The sequence below is a fragment of the Triticum aestivum genome, chromosome 1D, assembly GCF_018294505.1.
Source record: "Triticum aestivum cultivar Chinese Spring chromosome 1D, IWGSC CS RefSeq v2.1, whole genome shotgun sequence".
NCBI classification, from domain to species: domain Eukaryota; kingdom Viridiplantae; phylum Streptophyta; class Magnoliopsida; order Poales; family Poaceae; genus Triticum; species Triticum aestivum.
In genome coordinates this window covers 220,639,942-220,649,591 of record NC_057796.1, presented here as the reverse complement: position 1 = coordinate 220,649,591, position 9,650 = coordinate 220,639,942, and positions in this window count along the sequence as shown.

Sequence of the window (9,650 nt, the reverse complement as noted above, 5' to 3'; positions counted from 1 at the left end):
GATATCACCATTCCTTCCTGAAGGGCGTCGGTGCTACCCATCCCCCGCTTCCCTCCGCATGCTGGGGGAAACCCTAGGACTTGTTCGGGCAGTAGCGTCGTTGGTGTCACATTCCTTCTTGGAGGTGTTGTTTGGTACGCGGCTGTCCGGTACCATGGCGAGTGGTCATACGTAGATGGAGGACGCAGCGGTGGCGGACCATCCGTGCTTGTTGTGCTGCCGTTGTTGGCATTTTTGTCTTATTTTTCCTTTTGGGCTTGATGTGTCGTTCGCCCCGGCAGTTACCTTGTGGTCGGTGTTCGTGCTTTATAATATAAAATGGGGGGAAACCCTATTTCGTCAACTCTCAATGCGAGGGGAGCTCACAGTACATGTTTCCCCCGCTGGTTTTCTCAACTGGCCAGTGGGCTGATGGTACCAAACAAAGTACAATACATAATAAGCCTTGTTGGTTGATGCAACCAAACCAACTACAATATATCCTAAGCTAAGTTGGTTGATACACCACAAATTGGCTGCAACTCCAAATAAGAAAATGTTCACAAAAAAATAAGGAATGAACTTGAGATCAGCGGTCTTGCCTGCACCTTGTCAATCTCCTTCGGGACTTGTTGACGGCTTTGAGAATTCTAAGCACTTCACGCGGAGGAAAACAACATTTGGGAAAGTCTCCGTCACTACAACAGTGCATCCACCAAGTTAAAAAAAGGTTACCAACTCACCTCCACGGCAAACTCAAAGGAAATAATGGATTTACACAACTTTAAAGTAGGCTTTTCTGAAAATAAAATCAAAATTTCTGAAATTCTCATAACATTTGTACTCTGAACAACAACAACAACAACAACAACAACAAAAAAGAAGATCTGAATAACAGTAATTGGAAGGATAGAACAACATTTTCTTTAAATAAATTTAGCTAGTTGAGGCTGCAAGAACAACATATGAAGCTAGCATGGCTCTAGCAACTACCAAAGTACATTTTAGGCAAGCACGCCTGGCCAGATATAGACCATTTAATCGCTAGTGCTAAAAGAGATAACTCTGAAACACTGACCTGCACGTCTCCTTGCGTTATTGGCTATTGTGTACCCGCCCTTTGTCCGAATGGTCTTCTTCATGTTGCACGGGCCACCGCGCTCGGGTCTCACTGGCGCGTTTGCCATTCTGCTGATCCTCCTACACCACATCTCCAACCATTATAAAAGAAGCAAATGATCCAAGCTCAAAGAAAATATGAATTGGTTTGTTACAAATTATGTGCACATGCACCAAATCATGAAGAAAATGCAAGGCGATTGAAAATGCAAAGACCCAGTATCATACATCTGTTCAACATGAGAAGAAGTACACACGCAGATGCGTTTAACGGCATGATGTGCGGTGACCGGTTTGGCTGAGGTGGATCATGGGCGGGGCATGATTGTGCGCGTCGGCTGATACGTCTCCATCGTATCTACTTTTCCAAACTCTTTTGCCCTTGTTTTGGACTCTAATTTGCACGATTCGAATGAAACTAACCTGGACTGACGTTGTTTTCAGCAAAATTGCCTTGGTGTTATTTTTGTGCAGAAATCAAAGTTCTCGGATTTACCTGAAAATCTAAGGAGATTTTTTGTGGAATAAATAAAAATACTGGCGGAAAAAGATACCAGAGGGGGGCCACCCAGAGGCCACAAGCCCTGGGGGCGTGCCTATCCCCCAGGGCGCGCCTCCTAGGCTTGTGGGTCCCCTGGACCGCCTCCGACCCTAATCCCAACGTTGTATACTCCTATTCATGGAGAAAAAATCAGAGAGAAGTATTCATCGCGTTTCACGATACAGAGCCGCCACCGCCTCCCATTCTTCCTCGGGAGGGAAGATCTGGAGTCTGTTTTGGGATCCAGAGAGGGGAATCCATCGCCATCGTCATCAACCTTCCTCCATCACCAATTTCATGACGCTCACCGCCGGTAGTGAGTAATTCCTTCGCAGGCTTGCTGGACGGTGATGGGTTGGATGAGATTTATCATGTAATCGAGTTAGTTTTGTTAGGGTTTTATCCCTAGTATCTACTATGTTCTGAGATTGATGTTGCTATGACTTTGCTATGCTTAATGCTTGTCACTAGGGCCCGAGTGCCATGAATTCAGATCTGAACCTATTATACTTTCATGAATATATATGTGTTCTTGATCCGATCTTGCAAGTTGTAGACACCTATTACGTGTTATGATCTGCATACCCCAAGGTGAAGATAATTGGGATTTTTTTCCGGTGGATACCGTAGTTTGAGGAGTTCATGTATTCACTAAGTGCTAATGCTTTGTTCTGGTTCTCTATTAAAAGGAGGCTTTAATATCCCTTAGTTTCTTTATGGACCCTGCTGCCACGGGAGGGTAGGACAAAAGATGTCATGCAAGTTCTTTTCCATAAGCACGTAGGACTATATACAGAATACATGCCTACATTATATTGATGAATTCGAGCTAGTTCTGTGTCACCCTAGGTTATAACTGTTGCATGATGAATGCCATCCGATATAATTATCCATCATTGATCAAATGCCTATGAGCTTTTCACATATTGATCTTTGCTAAGTTAGTTTCGTTGCTACCACTGTTACAATTACTACAAAACTGCTATTGTTACTTTTCCACTGTTACCGTTACTATCATACTATTTTGCTACTAAATACTTTGCTGAAGATATTAAGTCTTTCAGGTGTGGTTGAATTGACAACTCAACTACTAATACTCGTGAATATTCTTTGGTTCCCTTGTGTCGAATCAATAAATATGGGTTGAATACTCTACCCTCGAACTGTTGCGATCCCCTATACTTGTGGGTTATCAAGACCTTTTTCTGGCGCCATTGCTGGGGAGCATAGCTCTATTTGCTGAGTCACTTGTGATTTATATCTGTTGATCACTATGAGGAATCTGAAAGATACCAGAACTAAGATTTTCCCTCTACTATGAGGGGAGGTAAGGAACTGCCACCTAGTATGCACTTGATTCACCTTCTGTTTTGAGGAAGCTTGCGACACCTACACCTGCTATTAATCCTTATATGTCGCAAGTAATTGACGATGCTACTTCTGCTATGAATGATACTTATGATGATGCTAGTACTTTGCTTGATAAGAATGTGCCACTAGGAGAATTGCTTGATGAACAACTTGCTAGAGCTAAAGAAAATGAAATTACTGAAACTGATAAAATTATTGAAACTGAAGATTACGATTCTCCTCCTAGATATGAATTGCCTGAGGTACCTGAGGGTTATGTTATGGATGGAGAGGTAGCTAGAGACTTTCTTGCTTGTAAGGATAGAGATGATCTTAAGAAATTATTATGCAAGTGGAAAGAAAAATCATTGAATGCTAGAATGCAATATGATCCTAAGTTTGCTACTTCACCTATCTTTCTAAGTGATAAGGATTATGAATTATCTATCAACCCTGCGTTCATTACTTTGGTTGAATATGATCCTTTCCAGGGCTATGAATCTGGAACCGTTGTGGCACATCTTACTAAACTGAATGATATAGCCACCCTATTTGCCCATGAGGAAAAAATTCGCTATTACTACATTCTTAAATGTTTCCTGTCTCATTAACGGGTGATGCTTAGATATGGTTTAATTCTCTTGCTCCTAGTTGTGTGCGTAGTCCCCAGGATATGATTTATCACTTCTCTGAAAAATATTTTCCTGCTCATAAGAAACAAGCTACCTTACAGGAAATATTTAACTTTGTGCAAATTGAAGAAGAGAGTCTCCCACAAGCTTGGGGGAGGCTTCTCCAATTACTTAATGCTTTGCCCGATCATCCTCTGAAGAAAAATGAAATACTTCATATATTTTATAATGGACTAACCAATGCTTCTAGGGACTACCTAGATAGTTGTGCTAGTTGTGTTTTCAGGGAACGAACTGTTGAACAAGCTAAAGTACTATTGAATAATATATTGAGTAATGATAATGATTGGACTCTTCCCGAACCACCACCCAAGCCAACTCCGAAGAAGAGGGGTATTCTATTTCTCAGTCCCGAAGATATGCAAGAGGCAATGAAATCTATGAAAGAAAAAGGTATTAAAGCTGAAGATGTTAAGAATTTACCACCTATTGAGGATATACATGGTCTTAATACCCCGACACAGGTAGTAGAGGTAAATTCTCTCTATAGATTTGATGAAGGTGATATACTTATACTAAATCTGCTAGTCAATGCTTGGATGAATTTGATAACTTTATTGTTAAACAAGAAAACTTCAATGCACATGTTAGTAGAAAATTGAAACGAAATGCTTATATGCTTGAACAGTTGAGTGAATATATGTTTAGAACTTTTAATGATCTCAAGATTGTTAGTAAACATGCTTCCATGGTAAAAACTCAAGTAGAACAAGTTCTCGAGGCACAAAATGATTTGCTTAATGAGATGAATAATAAAATGAATGATCATGTTGTTAGAGTTATGACTAGAGGTGGTAGAATGACTCAGGAACCTTTGCATCCTTGGGGACACCCTAGGAGAATTGAACAAAACTCTCAGATAATTAATATTGATGCACCTAGTCCATCAAAAAAGAAAAAGAATAATGATAGGACTTTGCATGCTTCTAGTGAACCTACTGCAGACACACTTGATAATCCAAATGATATTTCTATTTCTGATGCTGAGACACAATCTAGTGATGAACATGAACCTAGTAATAATGATATTGATGATGTTCATGTTGATGCTCAACCTAGTAATGATAATGATGTGGAGATAGAACCTGCTGTTGATCTTGATAACCCACAACCTAAGAATAAAAGATATGATAAGAGAGCCTTCATTGCTAGGAAACATGGTAAAGAAAGAGAACCATGGGTTCAGAAACCCATGCCCTTTCCTCCTAAACCATCCAAGAAAAAGGATGATGAAGAATTCGACTACTTTGTTGAAATGCTTAGACCTGTCTTTTTGCGCTTGCGTTTGACTGATATGCTGAAAATGTCTCCTTATGCTAAGTATATGAAAGATATTGTTACTAATAAAAGAAAGATACGGGAAGCTGAAATTTCCACCATGCTTGCCAATTACACATTTAAGGGTGGAATACCAAAGAAACTGTGGATCCCGGAATACCAACTATGCCATGCTCCATTAAAAGAAAAACTATGTTAAAACTGCTTTATGTGATCTTGGAGCCGGTGTTAGTGTTATGCCTTTCTCTTTGTATCGAAGACTTGATTTGAATAAGTTGACACCAACTGAAATCTCTTTGCAAATGGCCAATAAATCAACTGCCATACCATCGGTGTTTGTGAGGATGTACCTTTCGTAGTTGCAAATGTTACTAACTTAACGAACTTTGTTATTCTTGATATACCTGAGGACGACAGTATGTCGATCATCCTTGGTAGACCCTTTTTGAACACTGCTGGGGCTGTTATTGATTGCAATAAGGGCGATGTCACTTTTCGTGTTAATGGTAATGAGCATACGGTACACTTTTTGAAGAAACAACCTCAAGTGAATAGTATCAACTCTATTGGAGAAACTCCAACAATTGTTATATGAGGTTTTAAATTTCCTGTTCTACTGCCGAAAATAAATATGATATTCTTATTTTTGGGGACATGCATATCCCCGTTGAGGTAACCTAGTGTTATTCGAAAATTCTCCGGTTTCATGTCATTTGGAAGAAGTTTGTTAACAAGACTTGATCAACCTTGTTAACGAATTCCTTTTGACGGGCATGCGATGGATGAATTTAGCAGGCATAACTTTCTGTACCCACTTTTTTACTTTCTATTATCTAGAATTAATAAAGTAGAAATGCTATTATTTTTATGTTTTCTGAATTATCCGTGCAATAAAAAAATGACCAGAAAATAAAAGTTCTCCAAATGCCCTGAAAATTTAGTATGATTTTTTATGCAATATTTAGAATTTCTGGCACTGAGCACCCCCCAGGGGGGTGCACCAGTGGGCCACAAGCCCACAGGGCGCGCGGCTTGTGGGGCCCACAGGGACGCCCTCACTTATTCCAACCACCCATCCACTTCGTCTTCCTCCAGAAAAAATCACGCCATTGCTCAAACCCGTGTTCTTGCTCGTCTTGCTGCCATTTTCGATCTCCTTGCTCGGAGCTCCATTTGCAAAACTGTTTTGGGGGATTGATCATCGGTATGTGACTCCTCCAATGGTCCAATTAGTTTTTGTTCTAGTGCTTTATATAGTGCAAATTTTTGCTGCTGTGGTGACCTTGTTCTTGAGCTTGCATGTCAAATTTATATGGTCCAAAGTAGTTTTGTTGCATGATATAGCCTCTAGACACTTGTGGGAGTTGTTGCTATTAGTTTGGTTGAGTTTGGTTCACTTTTATTTGGAGTCACTAAAAATTTCAAAAAAATTCAAAGAAAAGAGAAAGCATGAGGAGGTGGTTAAGGGGTTCTTCAAACCGGAATTCGGAAGGAAATGAAAATGAGGAGAAGAAGAAGCCCAAGTACAACCTTCCTCGTGCAGCGGAGGTTTGGCCGTGTGAGTGGCCAAGTGACACATTTTTTAAGGAGGCAGGAATATACGAGGATTTCTATTATTTGGCGGAGAATGCCGTCATCATCCCCTTCCTCCATGATAAGTGTGATCAATACCTCCTACTAACTAAGACCTTCGTGCAAAACTTTCGCTTTTATCCTAGGAAGGAACCGCCCATGGTAGAATTTCACTTATATGATGTGCCTAAGCAAATGACATTATATGATTTTTGCAATGTTTGCAAAATACCTTATGAGGGTAGCGTCAGTGAGCCACGTCCTAGGGACGTGGAGGATTTTCTTTCTAAAACTACGATGGGGGAAGAGAGAGGAGTGTCTGAAGCTAGAGTTGCTAGTTTACATTTTCCTGTTTTACGTTACTATGCATTATTTGCCGGGAGATGTATGACTGGTCGTGGGGAGAGTGGGGGCCTTAGTACCCCTGACCTTGCTATTTTGCGCCATGCGTTATATCGTGATAGAACTTTTAGTTTGGGCGCTATAGTTGCTCAGTGGTTACACACAAACCGTACAATGGGTAGTATTTTTGGTGGTGTTTACGCCTCCCGCCTTGCTAAGCATTTCGAGATACCTATTAGACATGATGAGAAGGAGGAGAGGCGGTTACCCACTAAATATTTAGACTATGCTAGCATGGTGGCACACAATTTTATTGCCAAAGATGATGACAAGCTGATGTCGCTTGAAGCTACGTCGGTATTTCCACAAAGAGGAAGGGTTGATGCAGCACATCGGCGGTAGGTATTTCCCATAGCTATGAAACCAAGGTTATCGAGCCAGTAGGAGAACCAAGCAACACAACTTAAACAACCCCTGCACACAAATAACAACTACTCGCAACTCGACGTGTTAAAGGGTTGTCAATCCCTTTCGGGGCACGGCGCCTCAAGATAGGCAAAAGGACGTGAGATAAATTGTAGTAGATTGATAGATCGAACGCCAAATAAAATAAATAGAAATAAAACGTAGCAAGGTATTTTTGTATTTTTGGTTTAATAGATTTGAAAATAAATGCAAAATAAAAGTAGATCGCAAAGGCAAATATATGAGAAAGAGACCCGGGGGGCGTAGGTTTCACTAGTGGCTTCTCTCGAGAAAAATAGCAAACGATGGGTGAACAAATTACTGTTGGGCAATTGATAGAACTTCAAATACTCATGACGATATCTAGGCAATGATCATTATATAGGCATCACGTCCAAGATTTGTAGACCGACTCCTGCATGCATCTACTACTATTACTCCACACATCGACCGCTATCCAGCATGCATCTAGTGTATTAAGTTCATGGAGAAACGGAGTAATGCAATAAGAACGATGACATGATGTAGACAAGATCTATCTATGTAGATATAGACCCCATCGTTTTATCCTTAGTAGCAACGATACATACGTGTTGGTTCCCTTTCTGTCACTGGGATCAAGCACCATAAGATCGAACCCACTACAAAGCACCTCTTCCCATTGCAAGATAAATAGATCAAGTTGGCCAAAAAAACCCAAATATCGGAGAAGAAATACGAGGCTATAAGAAATCATGCATATAAGAGATCAAAGAAACTCAAATACTTCCATGGATATAAAAAGATAGATCTGATCATAAACTCAAAGTTCATCGATCCCAACAAACACACCGCAAAAGAGTTACATCATATGGATCTCCAAGAGACCATTGTATTGAGAATTCAGAGAGAGAGATGAAGCCATCTAGCTACTAACTACGGACCCGAAGGTCTACAAAGAACTACTCACGCATCATCGGAGAGGCACCAATGGAGGTGGTGAACCCCATCCGAGATGGTGTCTAGATTGGATCTGGTGGTTCTGGACTCTGCGGCGGCGTGGATGAATATTTCGTCGACTCCCCCAGGGTTTTGGGAATATTGGGGTATTTATAGAGCAAAGAGGTGGTCCGGGGGGCACCCGAGGTGGGCACAACCCACCAGGGCACGCCTGGGCCTCCTGGCGCGCCCTGGTGGGTTGTGCCATCCTCGGGGCAACCCCCAGGCGCAGGCCAGGGCCCATTATGTTCCTTCTAGTCAAAAAAAAATCTCTGCGAAGTTTCGTTGCATTTGGACTCCGTCTGACATTGATTTCCTGCGATGTAAAAAACATGCAGAAAACAGCAACTGGCACTATGTCAATAGGTTAGTACCAAAAAAGATATAAAATGATTATAAAACATCCAAGATTGATAATATAACAACAAAGAACAATAAAAAATTATAGATACGTTGGAGACGTATCAGCATCCCCAAGCTTAACTCCTACTCTTCCTCGAGTAGGTAAGTGATAAAAACAGAATTTTTGATGTGGAATGCTGCCTATCATGTCATATCATATTATTTTATTTATAGCATGGACAATTGGACTTTTAAGTGATTCAAAGGAATAGTCTAGTTTTGACATGATAATTTAAATACTCAAGCATATCAACAAGCAACCATGTCTTCCAACATATCAACGCTAACTAAAATACTCAAGCATACCCCAACCCATCATGCTCAATCATTGATCCATTCTTGAAACACAATCGCATATTAGTTACACCCAATACTCAAGCACGATCATATTGCCTCCTAGTTGGTGCTTTTGTAAGAGAAGATGGAGACTCAAATTCAAAATGAAAATTGTATAAAATAAAAGAAAGGCCCTTCGCAGAGGGAAGTAGGGATTTGTAGAGGTGCCAGAGCTCAAAGCGAAAAATTTAGAGATAAAAACATTTTGGGAGGTGTATCCATCCCACCAACGAAAACAACTTAGAGTTCCCAACAATTTCCATGCTAGATATATCATAGGCGGTTCCCAAACAGAAAATAAAGTTTATTCCTTTTTCCACCATACTTTCACTTTCCATGGCTAGCCGTATCCACGGTTGCCCTCCATACCAGCACTTTCCAAGGTATTTATTATTTGACAACATAAAGTAAATTCATTTTTTCATTTCGGGATTGTGCATCCCTAAAACCTTTGCCTTACTCTCGTGCAATGACAAGTGAATAAGCACTCATCGTGAGAATAACACATCCAGCATGGAAAATATTAGCCACCCCTCACCGCTCCGCGAGCGAAATGAACACACAAAAGAGAAGTTTATTTTGAAAATTAGAGATGG